This window comes from Grus americana, chromosome 2 (assembly GCF_028858705.1).
Source record: "Grus americana isolate bGruAme1 chromosome 2, bGruAme1.mat, whole genome shotgun sequence".
NCBI classification, from domain to species: domain Eukaryota; kingdom Metazoa; phylum Chordata; class Aves; order Gruiformes; family Gruidae; genus Grus; species Grus americana.
In genome coordinates, this window is record NC_072853.1 from 41,017,481 (window position 1) to 41,033,373 (window position 15,893).

The 15,893-nt window shown below is 40.6% G+C and overlaps 1 long non-coding RNA gene across 2 annotated transcripts in view; it reads right to left on the bottom strand.

Annotated features, from left to right (window-relative positions):
* The window catches only part of LOC129203284 (uncharacterized), a 91,930-nt gene that overhangs the window by 21,489 nt on the left and 54,548 nt on the right, over positions 1-15,893 (bottom strand). For both annotated transcript variants that reach the window (XR_008575973.1, XR_008575972.1), the window contains exon 2: positions 12,527-12,625. This is a non-coding gene — a long non-coding RNA (uncharacterized LOC129203284). The remainder of the gene's footprint in view (positions 1-12,526; positions 12,626-15,893) is intronic.

The window sequence follows — 15,893 nt, forward strand, 5'->3', positions numbered from 1 at the left end:
ACACATAACTTGTTCTTGCCTTCCTATTTTGCATGGAATTCAGGTGATGAATATAACTCAGCTGATAAACAGACCTTGCATAGCGCTGTTCCTGGTTGTACCCCACTCTAAGTCATCACAGTTTACCAAGCCATGTAATTTACTATGCCTGTTTGCCTTTTTTAGTATTTAATACTCTGCTTAATCTCTGAATCCAGAAGATAATGTATGATTTTCTTCTGGATAATTTAAGAAATATGAGTAGAACTGGGTCAGTCTAGAGGCAAAGGGGATACATATTGTTCATAGATGTCCTCAGACTGTAGTCAACTCTACAGAAAATAAGGGATCAAGATGTCACTTTATGGTCATCTTTAAACTGTAACAAAAAAGATTTCTATAGTCATCTAAGTGTCTGTCTTAATGAACTTCCTTCCCCTACAAATAGAAATACTGTTTTTATCATATTAGCTCAGATAAAATGCTTGATGTGGGGTAGACCTAGAGACTGCTAATGGGATACAATGCTTTTCACCTTGAAGTCACCAGCCCAAGTTCTGGGTTTTTTTTGTGGGTTTTTTTTTGGCGGGGGGGGGTGTTGGGTGTTGGTTTGTTTGTTTGCTTGTTTTTCCCAATGGATGGAAGGAGTTTCCCTCTGGGCTCAGTCTGCATTTCACTTCCAGGCCAGCTAAAATGTGGTTTTCTGCACTCAGCAAAGTTTCACACTTCTCCTTCAGCAGACCCAAAGGGGCCGGGAGCCGAGCCTGGCTGGGAGCCCCCAGTCCTCACTGCATGGAGCTACAAGGCAGCACCACGGGCTGGGCAGTGCAGCTTGCTTATGCGGAGGGTAGGCACCAGCAAAGCTACAGCCCTCATCTCTGGTGGTACCTGTGGCAATTTGCCCTCTTTGGGTAGAGTATGATACGAACATATTTTTTGTTTTTCTTCAAGCCCTCCTCAGCCTCCTCCCTGAATCTTATCTGGACTGGAAGGAGGTAGAGGAGTGAATGCCCTCCGTCTCCTGGAACAGCTTCACAGCACTCCCCTTCTACCAGGCTGCACTTTTTTTATGACCGTGATACAAAGACAGGAGACATTTTTTTCTCTGCAAGGTTTTCTGTTTAATTAAAGGTCTATTGTGCCTGAGCTAACTCTCTGGTTTTTAAAGAGGGCTCTGTTTAAAATCAGGGTAATGGGTTATTACAATTCTAAAGAAGAACATTTGCAGAGAAATATTTTGAACCGGTTAAAATTTTTGTGGAATACCACAAAATACAAAATAGATCCCTTAATCTCAGTGGCTATCTTGAAAACTTATTACTAAAATATATATAAATGTGTAAGTACTATTCATTTTTTGAATGTTGGTGTGTTGTAAAATTCTGTTTTCTTTTCATTTCATGCTGTTGTAAATAAACTGAATCTGTACAGTAGGTTTTTGTCAGACTCCCAGAAAGACAATTTTATTTTATAGCACATCCTAGACTGACAGCCAGAAACTGTTCTGCACCACCTCAGTACAAACAAAATTAGCTTCTCACAATATTTTTGCAGATGTTAAAGGTCATTAATAGAATGAAACCAGATGACTAAAGCAATACATTTGGAATGATTGGGTTTTATTTTTCTCCCCAGCTTAAAGACACAGAGTCCTCTTTTCTTGACTGCTTGGCTGCGTTTCAAATGCTCTTTTTTTCTTTCTTTGCTATTCAATGGTTTCCAAAATCATAAAAGTGAAAGTAGTGGGATATGTATTTCTTGGCTTATGCAACCTCACTTGTGTGAAAGATTTGGGATTTTTTACAGAGATGAATATAATATTAACTGTTCAAACTACACATTCCTGGAACAATTGCCCAATCTCCACATTTTGATCAAGGTCACACTTCTGCAATGATCAAGGGAAAGATGGCTAGCAGATGCAAGAAAAATCATGTTCAAAATGCAACTATATCCAGGAATAAAAAGAAAACTCCCCTTGAGGAAGTAGTTCTATAGATTTTGAAGAGCATTGTTTAAGTGAAAGCTGATGCTGTTAACAACTAAAAATTAACCTTTTTCTTTCCAAGAAAGAAATGTCATAGCATGATTCCTCTTTTCTGACTTATCTAGATGATAATGAGAAGCCTTATTTGTCTTCTAATTTTAAAATATTACTTAAAATATTACATATACAATACTATACCCATCATTTTAAACTACATTATGTTATTTATACACTTCCAAAATGAAAGATAAATAATAATTGCTTGTCAAGCAATAATAATGTTTTAAATGCTTTTAAAGACATACAGTATGTCAACTCTTTCCAAAAACTTTCAATATGAATTGAAAAGTGCAAATCAGGCCCATCCTGAAAGCCAAGATAAGAATGCATGTTCCCCTGCTTTGGAACACTTTTAAAACAGGTGGGAAGAAAGAGAAGTGAGGCTACTCAACCTGTGCAGGAATGGATTTTATCATAGAATCATAGAACAGTTTGGGTTGGAAGGGGCCTTAAAAATCATCTAGTTCCACTCTCCCTGTCATGGGCAGGGACACCCTCCACTAGACCAGGTTGCCCAAAGCCCCATCCAGCCTGGCCTTGAACACTTCCAGGGATGGGGCATCCACAACTTCTCTGGGCAACCTGTTCCAGTGCCTCAACACCCTCACAGTAAAGAATTTTTTCCCAATACCTAATCTAAATCTATCTTCTTTCAGTTTAAACCCATTACCCCTTTTCCTATCACTACATGCCCTTGTAAACAGCCCCTCTCCAGATTTCCTGTAGGCCCCTTCAGGTACTGGAAGGCTGCTGTAAGGTCTCCCCAGAGCTTTTTCTTCTCCAGGCTGAACAACCCCAACTCTCTCCTCCTGCCTTCATAGGAGAGGTGCTCCAGCCCTTTGACCATCTTCATGGCCCTCTTTTGGACTCGCTCCAACAAGTCCATGTCTTTCTTATGTTGGGGACCCCAGAGCTGGACACAGTACTCCAGGTGGGGTCTCATGAGACCAGAGTAGTGGGGCAGAATCACCTCACTCGACCTGCTGGCCACACTTGATGCAGCCCAGGACATGGTTGGCTTTCTGAGATTTCATCAACCAACACCCCCAAGTCCTTCTTCACAGGGTTCCTCTCAATCCATTCTCCGCCCAGCCTGTAGTTGTGCTTGGGATTGCGCCGACCCATGTGCAGGACCTTGCACTTGGCCTTGTTGAACTTCATGCGGTTCACACGGGCCCACCTCTCCAGCCTGTCAAGGTCCCTCTGGATGGCATCCCTTCCCTCCAGTGTGTTGACCACACCACACAGGTTGGTATCATCAGCAAACTTGCTGAGGGTGCACTCGATCCCACTGTCCATGTTGCTGACAAAGATGTTAATCACCGTCAGTTACAATACTGACCCCTGAGGAATGCCACTTATCACAGGTCTCTACTTGGATGTCAAGCCACTGACCACAACTCTGTGAGTGTGACCATTCAGCCAATTCCTTACCCACCGAGTGGTCCATCCGTCAAATCTGTCTCTCCAATTTAGAGACAAGGATGTTGTGTGGGACAGTGTGAAATGCTTTGCACAAGTCCAGGTAGGTGACGTCAGTTGCTCTTCCCTTATCCACCAATGCTGTAACCCCATCATAGAAGGCCACCAAATTTGTCAGGCACGATTTGCCCTTAGTGAAGCCATGTTGGCTGCCACCAATCATCTCCTTATTTTCCAAGTGCTTGACCATAGTTTCCAGGAGGATCTGCTCCATGATCTTGCCAGGCACAGAGGCGAGACTGACTGACCTGTAGTTCTCTGGGTCTTCCTTTTTACACTTCTTAAAAATGGGGATTATGTTTCCCCTTTGCCAGTCAGTGGGAACTTCACTGGGCTGCCACAAATTCTCAAATATGGTTGAGAGTGGCTTAGCAGCTCCCAGTTCCCTCAGGACCTGTGGATGCATCTCATCAGGTCCCATGGACTTGTGTACCTTAAAGTTCTTTGGATGGTCTTGAATCTGATCTTCTCCTACAGTGGATGGTTCTTCACTCTCTCAGTCCCTGCCTTTGCCTTCTGAGACTTGGGCAGTGTGGCTAGAGCACTTGCTGGTGAAGACTGAGGTAAAAAAGTCATTGAGTACCTCAGCCTTCTCTGTATCCCGGGTAACTGGGTCTCCTGTTTCCATCCGGAGGGGGGCCACATTTTCCCTAGTCTTCCTTTTATCACTGATGTACCTATAGAAGCTTTTCTTGTTGCCCTTGATGTCCCTGGCCAGACTGAATTCTATCCAGGCTTTAGCTTCCCTAATCTGATTTCTCTGTATGTCTCCCAGGCTACCTGTCCTTGCTTCCACCCTTTGTAGGCTTCCTTTTTGTGTTTGAATTTGTACAGGACCTCCTTGTTCATCCATGTAAGCCTCCTGGTATTTTTTTCTGACTTCTTCTTTGTTGGGATGCATCGCTCCTGAGCTTGGAGGAGGTGATCCTTGAATACTAACCAGCTTTCTTGGGCCTCTCTTCCCTCCAGCGCTTTATCCCATGGTACTCTACCAAGGAGGTTCTTGAAGAGGCCAAAGCCTGTTCTCCTGAATCCAGGGTAGTGAGCTTGCTGTGTGCTCTCCTCGCTGCACTAAGGTTCTTGAATTTCACTGCAGCCAAGGCGGCCCTTGAACTTCACGTTCCCTACCAGCCCCTCCTTGTTGGTGAGAACAAGGACCAGCATGGCACCTCTCCTCATTGGCTCCTGTGTCACTTGGATAAGGAAGTTATATCTTCAATGCATTCCAGGAACCTCCTGAATTGCTTATGCTCTCCTGTGTTGTCCCTCCAACAGATATCCAGGTGGTTGAAATCCCCCATGAGGACCAGGTCTTGTGAAAGTAAACCTGCTCCTATTTGCCCCTCTAGAGGGGCTCATCCTCTTAGTCTTCCTGGCTAGGTGGCCTGTAGCAGACCTCCACTATAATGTCCACTGTCTCTGCCTTCCCTTTAATTCTGACTCATAAGCTCTAGTCAGCTCCTCATCCATCCCCAGGCAGTGCTCCATGCACTCCAGGTGGTCCTTGACATAGAGGGCAACACCCTCTCCTCATCTCCCTTGCCTGTCCCTCCTAAAGAGCCTGTATCCTTCCATAGCAACACAGAAGTCATAGGAGCCATCCCACCACATCTCTGTGATGCCAATGAGATCATAGCCCTGCAGGCGTGCGCACATCTCTAACTCTTCTTGGTTATTCCCCATGCTACATGCTTTTGCATAGAGGCATTTACGTCGGGTCCCAAGTGAAGCTGACTTACTGGCTGGACTGGCTGGAATTCCTTTTACGTACTTCACCAGTGCTTCCCTGTTGACTCCTATTACCTCAGGAGCCCGACTCATGTCCGTAAGACTTCAAATGTGCTGCAGTGTATCCAGCATGTCTCTGAGCAACAGGCTGCAAGCCCTTGCCCTGTCCCTCTGACCTTGGCATGTCATTCCACAGCTTGTCGCAGGCAAGCCTGATATTATCCCCCTCCCCCTTCAAGCCTAGTTTAAAGTTCTGTCAGTGAGCCCTGAGCAAAGACCCTCTTCCCCCTTTGAGAAAGGTGAATCCCATCTGATGCCAGCAAGCCTGGTGTTGTGTAGGCCATCCTATTATCGAAAACCCCAAACCTGTGGCGGTGATACCAGCCACAGAGCCATATATTAATAGGCTGCATCTGTCTCTTCCTCCTCCAGCTGCCCACAAGTGGAAGGAGAGAGGAAAAAATAACCTGTGCACCAGATTCCCTCGCCAATCATCCCAAGGCTCTGAAGTCTCTTTTGATTGCTCTTGGACATTGTGGCTTCATTGCCACCGACATGGAAGAGCAGTAATGCGTAAATAGTCTGAGGGCTGTACCAGGCTATGAAGTTTCCTAGTAATGTCCTTAATCCAGGCCCCAGGGAGGCAGCAGACTTAGAATCATAGAATGGTTAGGGTTGGAAGGGACCTCAAAGATCATCTAGTTCCAACCCCCCTGCCATGGGCAGGGACACCCTCCACTAGACCACGTTGCCCAAAGCCCCATCCAACCTGGCCTTGAACACTTCCAGGGATGGGGCATCCACAGCTTCTCTGGGCAACCTGTTCCAGTGCCTCAACACCCTCACAGTAAAGAATTTCTTTCTAACATCTAATCTAAATCAACCCTCCTTCAACTTAAACCCATTACGCCTTGTCCTGTCACTACACTCCCTGATAAACAGTCCCTCTCCATCTTTCCTGTAGGCCCCTTCAGGTACTGGTAAGCCACAATTAGATCTCCCCGGAGCCTTCTGTTCTCCAGGCTGAACAATCCCAACTCTCTCAGCCTGTCCTCATAGGAGAGGTGCTTCATCCCTCCAATCAGCTTCGTGGCCCTCCTCTGGACTCGCTCCAACTTCCCTAAGACGAGAGTCTGTCTGACATATTGGACCCTCTGTTCCCCTCAGAAGAGAGTCACCTACAACTATAACCCGCCTTTTCTTCCTTGTGGAGGTGGTCGTGATATGGGGGATGGGCCTTTCTGGCCTTGGTGACACCTCTGGTGTAGATGAACCGTCATCAGGACATGGCAAAAATGAAAAGGTAAGAAGTTAATGTGAAGGAGTGATCGAGTGAGTTTCACTGGACAAGTGAAAAGGAGAAATGTCAATGAAATAGAGGGGTCATTTCACGGCTCAGACATCCAGCAGAGGGAAGTAGGAGAAGCTGTCCTGTGGTAAAGATACCTTAAGAAGCCTTTCCTTACCTTAAGAAAGGTAAGAAAAATATTTCTTATGCAGAATGCAGAGTACAAGCCAGAGAAAAAAATCAGTGTTTTCTTATCCTGATTAATGCAAATTCTGGACGAAGACTCCAACTCCATATCCAGGTAAAGAGAGAAAAAGAGAGATTTTTGAGATACTGGATAGAAGAAGAAGAAGTGAGGCTTAAAACTAAGCATTAAAGCAGAAGTTTCAAGCATAAAACTATTTATGAAGCAGAATGAGCAGCAAGATCATAAACGTATTTGAAATAGGAGAAAAGGGAAAGGGCAGTCTAGGTTTTGGTGAAGCAAGGCAAGAAATTTCATTTTAATATGGTCTGTTTGAGATAGAGTTGGGATATGTAGAAATTATTAATTCCCTTTCACAAGAATAAATAGAATAATGTGCTATTTACTTGTAAAAAAAAAATCAATCAATCAATCAATCAAATAAATAAATATTTTTCCCTATGCTTTGTAGCTATAAAGTTGGCAAATAGGGAGTAGATGATTCCAGTACCTTGAAATATCACAGTATGGCAAATTTCCTATTCTATTTATTACAAAAAAATTGCTGTGAATTTTCTGGCACATACCAGCACCATTCTGATGCTGGATAGTTTTGTTAGGAAATCATCCAGAAAGATTATTTTCTTCCCCTTTTGAATTCCTTTAAATTTCTTAGAATCTATTAGGAAGATTGTGCAATGCTTTTGTCTGACTAGATCTGACAAACAGCTGGGCTGCATGGCAAATATATCAAGGATGAATAACTGAGGTGGGTAGGGGATATCTTTAAAGGTTAATGTAAAATATATGCAGAAGTTTTATGAACTAGACCTTTTAAATACCATTGCTCTTTAAACAGTTGTGGCATAGAAATACTTCCTACAGGAAGCATATAATGAAAAAATTCCTGTAATAAGCCAGTGGGTAACATTCCCCAGCATGTTAGAGATATGTGTGGCAGGACCCAACAGCTTATCTTGCTCTCCTCAAAATGTATGTGGAGAGCTACATGAGCTGTAAATGCAATCATACCACCACTGTTTTACAAGAAAAAAATGATGTGGTTGGTTTCTATTCTAGCTAAACAAATTCAGAGAGATGAAAATGTCAATGAAGAGCAGTTAACTTTCATCAAAGTATACAAATTACAGAGGGACTACCTGTAGATCACTAATATTGTTAACAGCTAAGCAATTTCTGAGGGTAGGATTAGAGGAAAGCCCCCTCAGAAAGCAGCATTTTTCACAAAGGCAAGTTGATAAATAGTAACAGAGTGAATTTTCTTTTCTTTTCTTTTTGTTGAATCTCATGGAAATCTGTTTTACTTAAGTAAGGATGCTATCACATTCTCCTTGATCTACTGGAGTATTTGTATATGTAGACGTCCAGGATCCACGCTATGTTGGTAACAGTCTTAATCCTTTGCATTTACAATGCAAACACTAGATCTTAAAGCACTTCCTTATGCAATGATCAACCAATGAATTTCTCAAGCATCTCAGTTGATATTTTCATGCCCATTGTGCAGATCAGTTCAGTGTTGCATTTGGTTGTCACATGTCAAGTTCACGCACCAGCAGAGCGCTTGTGAGTCCTAACTTCTCTGGACCACTACACAACAGCCTGTCAATGTAAAGTGCCCTGTAAGCAGAAAGTCTACTGCATGTAGTGCTAATGATGAGCAACAAGTCTAACTAAAAAACCTGGCTATTATAGCTGTTTTTTCTTTACTTTGAATTGTCAAAGTGAATCACAGATTCTTTTAAAAGGATATGAAACTAACCTATCAGCTCTAAGAGACATTGGCTAAATCCTTCTGTTGTGGTTTCCTTTAGAAAGTCTGATTTTCATTAAATATTAATATTTTTACAGTAGCTTTTCACTCATTTCTGAATGGGAAGCACCTGTGGTAACTGTTAACCTTTGGCAAATGTTGACTTGTTAAGTATCATCTTTGGCTGCCAAACAATAATTTATGTTATGATATGAAAGTAATTTAATTCTGTTGAAAAGCAAGCAATTTAGTTATTATTTTTTGTATGTGTGAACAGGACTCCTATAATCAATTATGTAATAGAGTAAATATATTTATAAACTATTGAAGGTAGACAGGCTTCATTTAACTCATTTTAAACAATATGTAAAAGATATTCTATGCAATTTTCTTGTATATTTAGATATCTATTCATACACTGTATGTACACACTGATTTTCTTTTAACATTTAGGGTTATTTAGCTAACAAATTAATTCAACACAATGAGCTCATGCTGCAAAATGCCATGGAAATGGAGTATTTACATATGCTAATGACTTCCAATTAAGAAACGTGCAAATAATTGGGAGAAAGCAAAATTAAAACACTGTGCTAATAACCTGACAATTACAAGGAAAACTGTATTATGCAAGACTGCAAACATAATTGCGCACACAAGGTCTATTTGACTACAAGGGTAGCTAACACAAAATATGCGCCAAATTGTCAGTACTACAGCTCTTGACAGACTTCTTGTTGTAGGACTACAGCCCTTTTAAGTACAACTTGAAGTGCTGGGGTACCACATGGGGGTCAGTGACAAAAGCAGGATAAGTATCAGGTCAGGAAATTCATCATTATGATGATCTTTCACAGCTCACTTTGGTGTAAGAAAGAAGTGGGACTGCAGATGGTTTTTTGAGCTGTTGAACTAAGATAAGCTAAGCAGAGCAACAGCAGCTGCTTGGTGGCTTGTGGTGATTAAGGATTTTCCCTTTCACAGAAAAAAAAAAAAAAAAGAATTTCCTTCTACCAGAAGGTCATAATTTCAGAAATTTATTTTAATTCGAATTGTGAAGGACTGTGGAAATTTAAAATGTCTCAGTAGAAGGTCATTCTGAAAATAGAAATTCTTTATTGAAAAGTCAAAATGTTTCCTTCAGTAAGGTAGAAATTTGTTTTGATATTGCCACAATAATATACTTTGTGGGCCCACAGTATATTACTACCACTACAGAGTAGCATCAGATGACCACTTAGATATAAAATCTATGTTACATAGAGTGAGGAAGTCATTCTTACCTTTCCTAAGGGAAAATTTTCAGTGCTTTTGCAACAAAAAAGCAAACTCTTTAAAAGTGAAAAAACCCCAGCACAAACCCTAGTGCCTTTTCTTATCTTACCCAAAAAGAATTTGGTTGTTGGCTCTATGTAATCCAGGGGGACATCTTTTTCAGCACACAGATTCCAAGGAATGATTGTATTGACTCTCTTCCCTGTACTTTTCCTGTCTCCCAGACCCAATAATCTTTGTGAACTCCAGCTTTGCCACACCAGCACTGAGGTAAGGACACCTCTGCAGGAACAGAGGTACAAATTCTTATATGATACTAACTGTGAAGGCTATAGCATGCTGATTCAAAGATACTACTCACCTTTGCCAGCATACATTATTGGCTGCGTATTTCTTGTGCTCCAGAAATTAAGGCAACTTTGCTGTTAATGGTAGGGGTGAACCAATGCAGGAAGAGAAAACCCGTTTTTTCTACCACTTCTGTTATTTTGATTTAGTTTTTATGGTTTGTGTTCATGATGCTATGAAGTCTGTTGGTCTTTATAGGTATTAGGACTTGATTACTTCAACGGATGAGATTCATCTTTGTATTTGTATTGCCAGATTCTAACCCTCCATCATATTTATCTACTAGAAAATAATTTTTAACCTTACAGTAAATGCATGCCATTTCCCCAGCAAGTCATTTCAAAAACTCTTCTTAGTGGTAACACTAATGATACAGAAATAGAACAGAATTTAGTTTTACGTATCATCTTTCAGACTTCAGGAACTTCAAATGTATTTGCATTTGGTAATGATGATGGCAGGGGTGACTGTGACTGACATTGCAGTTGGCTGGCGCCTTAGCTTGCATACCATCATGAATGTTAACACTTTTCTTTAGGGACGGAACATTGGATCCCATTGGGTTTTAAACTTGGCAAATCACATATTACACTGCAGTTCAGGCATTTTTGCACAATTTTAGGTAGATACCAGAGTTAGCGTTCTTCCCTACCAAACTGTCCTTAAAACCTCTGTGGAGATTTTTATACAAAACATAGAAAAGGCCAGAGGAATAGAAGTAACACTGTAAGACTCTACTGCACTATAATCACACTACTACAAAGAAGATGTGCCTTTAACACGAATGTTTACAACCATATCCCTGGCACCTCCTCTGTCAGGTGAAAAAAATAAAAGTCAATACTAGTTTATATCACTACCTCTGCCTGATTAAACAGCTGTTGGCATTGCTTGAAGTTGTGGTCACTGAAAAACAAATCTGTCCTGAATTAGTGATAGGCAGTCTTCAAAAGATACAGAGTTCTGGTTTGATTCAGATGAGCTTATCCAAAGCTTTTCCAATCCTCAAGTCTGCAAAACTGAGCTGGAAATAATGCAAGAGCATGCTTTCTGATGAGATTTGAGGTACTTCTATTTCTAGCTGAAATTACTGCAAATGCAGCCTCTTGCACTGAATTTCTACACTTTTATTCTGTTTAGAACAAAGGAAATATTTAGAACACTGCATGAGTGACTAATTTTAACTATCCAAACAGCTACTATGAACCCATCAGGAAATAAACCATATGTCCTGTGAATCTGATCAAAATTAATCAGCAGATCCAGAGTAATAAAGATCACAGCTGACGAAAAACAATGTAAAGACCAAGAAATACTCATTAAAAAAACCCCAAAGATAGAAATTTTATGTTCACTAATAAATGCGAGAAAACTTCATAGTCTTTTATTTACCCAACTGTGAACAGTAAATCTGAATATAGAAAGTCCTAAACCCCTCACCCACTCAGGGAAGACTGTTTTGGCATTTAGAGCAGTAGTTTGAGAGTCAGGAAACTCCATCCCTAATCATCCCTCTGCTTAGCCATACCCTTGATTTCCAGGTCCTCTGAGCCTTTGCCTTGACCAGAGAGATGACTGCAGCTTTTGACCATAGCTGAGGTAACTCTAAACTAGCCTGGGTAGAGACATCATGTCACTGAAGATGTATTCATGTCATCGCTGGCCCAGACCATGGTGCTCTGAGCAAGTACGCAGTATGTTGATGTTGACGGTCCTGTGGCTACAGCAGCAACCTCTGGACAAACCTCTCCCACACTACCTTGTGACATTAAATGAGTCTTAATCCACATAAATAAGCTGTTAGCTGTCACATAGCAAGTAGGGTTAGATATATGTACACTTGACCATTTGATAGTTTGTGTAATAAAGGCACTTGGTCTTTCTGGAAATTTTGGAAGGTCCTGATCCAAAGTCCTCTGAAGTCAGTGGAAGCCCTTCTATGGACACATGGTACCACCGCTGGAAGAGCTCTGCGTAAGCAGCCAGTTTTGTCATGCTGCTGCTTGAGGCAGGTGGTGCAGATTCACTATTTTTTTCCCCTTTTAATAGTAACCCAGGGGTGATTCAATTTCTAAAAGAAAAACATTGACCATTGACTTTTTTTTACTTTTTTTGACTTTTTTTTTTTTTTTTAGCTAAAGGGATGTTTCTATTATATATTAAGTATGGGTTACCCACCAAAAGTCTTAGATGATCTGGGTGCAGGTATCATTATATTTATTCTTGGTAGAAGTTTTCTTCTTTCCTTTCTTTACTCTTTTGCTCCCTACAGCATCACAACATCCAAATTTTATTTTATCCCATTCCAAATTATTTCAGTGTCATTTTTCCTTTTCTCTTTTTTTAATTTTCTGATTTTTTTTTTTTTCAGTCTTAAGCAAAATGTGAACTCTACAAAGCATGAGATTGTTTCAAACTTACAGTGTTCAATCACATTTGGACTTAGGCAATCTGCTCAGCCCATCTGTTGGTTTGGCAGTCTCCTGCTGTTGGTCAGCCAGTGGAAGAGGTCCCTGAAGACTAAGTAAAATTGCACAACTGAATAAACCCCCATCACATACCATTTGACCACCTTATAAGTTGGAAGAACAGGCAACACAAGCAAGTGAAACAGGAATGCTTAAGCACAGTGTAAAAATTGGTTTTAGACCATATCTCTTTAAGAAAAAAATGAAGTTCTATCTCCAAGTCTCCACCACTGATACACATCTGAGTAGAAAATACAGAATCAAAAGGAAGGTATCGTAATCCAGTGTTTAGTCTTTTCTTTCCATGTAGTGGCTTACTGATGTGGGAAAGTTAGATGTGCATGGTGTTTGACAGGCAGACAGGGGAGAAACGACACGAACCAAAGGATTTGCAATGTGCAGACCACTTGTGTGAATAGAGCTGTTTGAGGAAATCTCTCTAGCCATGCAGAGTCTCCTGGTGCCAGCTGTGCTCCCCACAGGGCACAGGCATTTGATTTCAGCTTATGAGACAGAGAAGACAAAGTATAAATGGAAGATATAGCGGATGGATGTCACTAAATGTAGCAATTTCATAAGATGGTGAGTATAAGTAAATGTATAACCAGGTATCAGGCATAAGCAAGGACCAGACTCATTCGTTCTAATGTTTTAATTTCTTTGATTATTTCCTTAATTGCTTTTTTAATATTCTCATAAGTCTTTTTTCCCCCCCAACTAAAAAGGAAGCTGAATGAAAGGATGGTGATGTGTGGGAGGAGAATGAGGGCTGACAGATTGTGTTCAGCATCCTCCACATTCCCTTATTAGTTTAGTCAGACACATTAGTTCACATTATGAGAAACAGATGAGAAACTGCTAAAACATACATTATGAGAAACATTAGGAGAAGCTGCTAAGCATACATCTAAATAATGTTAAACCAACAGCGACTCCAGCTGAGGGCCAGCTGACTCACCAAGCTCTGTAAATCTAAGTTTCGCAGCACTCACACAGTGTGCATATTCCTGCTAACCATCGGACAGGTTGAGTTGTAATGCTGAGTAATCATTGCATAAACCCTGTGTGGGAGAGATGAAGGAGGGCGAAAAATAGAGACAGAAGTACTTCAGTGAAGGGAATTGATGACAGCATCCACCTTGTCTATGTTATACCTGTTCTTCAGAACCATATAAAACTTTCGGCTACTCCAGATGCTTTGCTGGGTGAATTACACCATGTTTGCACATGCTTTTCTTTTCCTTGAGTTTTCTTCTTGCATTGCAGAAAGGTCAATTTATGTTCTGTGCAAGGCAATCAGCTAGAATGTGTCAAGTGTAATGAAGTTCTAAGGAAATAAAAAAAGGATATTTCATAGAATCATCCATGGAAAATCATCTGTGGCTTGGCTGAACCTTTAGAATAAATGCTTGTGGGTGCACGACTTGCCTTTGTTTTGAGCTGACCTGTGGAAGGCATCAGCAGGACTGGTATGATATTCAGCTCTGCTAATATTATGACTATTTCATTTAGCATGGCTTGATGATCAGTTCTCAGCAGAACGAAAAATGTAGTGTCTGTGTGAGATGAGGTCACTCCATGTCACCCAGAATGATTTTTCCATAAAACTCTTTTCTTACACTGGGATTCAGCACCTCAAGCATCTCCAACCCTTTAAGTATCTTTAGGTAATAAATTTTGCAAACCTTTCAAGTAGGATGGCTCAGATCTGTGTGCAATACTGCAAAAAACAAGACAAGTTGCTCGTCTTCACACAGGCATCTTCATGCCAACAATCTGATTACTAGGAAAATTCGGTCTCTTGTAAGACAGACTTATACACATTTTGCTTTTGGTATTCCATAAAAAAATCACCTATGATATATTTTAACTGTGGTGTGGTGTGGGATTTTTTTTTTTTTTGGTAAGGATAACACAGGTAAAATCTTTGATTTGACTTGTCTTTTTTAGGTACTTTTGAAACGTCAGTGATTATGTGATAACCATTACTGACAAAGATTAAAATGCTATGTAAGATATTGCATTTTCCCTGTAAAGCATGAATAAATATAAATATGACAAATGTATAGCCTCTGGTAACAAATGTTGAGTTTTTAATAATTACTAAAGAGAGACAAATCGTTCCTAATAAATAATGTACACTATGCAGTAGACAAGTCCCCTAACAGGATGGCAATAATTTTGAGTGCACATGTTTGTGTATGAGATCAGATATCTTCCTCTTCCAAGGCAACCAGAATTAGAAAGCAATGTGTGGTCCCTGTTACCCTGACTTTGACTCTTGTCAAGCCCATCTGGCTGTGTTCCTGCATGAGGTACCTCACCAGCTCATCTTCCTGCCAGTGCTTACCTTTATTAGGCCTTGTGGCATTCTGCCATCTGTCTGTCTGTCTTACAAACTTTTCCATTGTTGCCATGTTGTGCCTTGATTTCAAATCCCTTTTAATTTCTGTGAAGATCTTTCCAGTTTCTGCTTGCTGCTAGGGGAAGAACTTTCTCTCTTATTATATCCAGCCTTCGCTTCCAGATTGCAGTCCAGCTCTGGTAGCATACTGGTTTCACAGGTTTGAAGTATATGCAACACATTGCACTCCAAGACAAAAAGAGTTCTTGTAGCGTTAATGGACTGCGGTTGTACAATGTTCTTTAGGCAGGGAGTCCTCTCCCATGAGTTTTTGCCATCATGCCTAGATTTCTTAACTTCCTTGGTACCCCTCCGTGGATGGATGAAGTTCATTATTTTTTCTTTTTCATAAACAGTATGGACCGGCATTTGCAGCTGTGTGTCTAAAATATATTGTGCATCAAATTAAAGGTTCTTGTTGATTGTTACTATATTAAAAAAAAAAAAAAATCAGTCAGGCTAATATAGAAGGTGGAAGTAGACTGCTAGCTTTGCTCCACAAGTTCTCCTCCACATTTTAAATGAGATTTGCTCCAGCCATGCTTGAAACTCTTCTGCATTGATTTTCCATTAGCTCTCTTGCTAATGAGAAAACACTGACACAAATGTAATTAAAAAACAAATTTAAAATTTCCACATGCAAATATTTGCACCAAATATGGTTGTGTGTAATAAGGAAACAGAGAATGACATGTGATTTATTTAATAAGTGATGACTAGCTAACATTGACCAAATAGAGGTTATTAAAGAGCGAATAATTGCAGACGACTTTCTGTGTTTGATCTGCAGTTAAACAAAAGGTAGCCAAAAATGTGGTTGGTTAATTTTGAGCAACAAGGGTAGTTGATTGAGAAAAAAACCATTCCGTTGGCCTACAGATACTGCACAAACAGGATCTGAGGTTAAGCGGGTGAG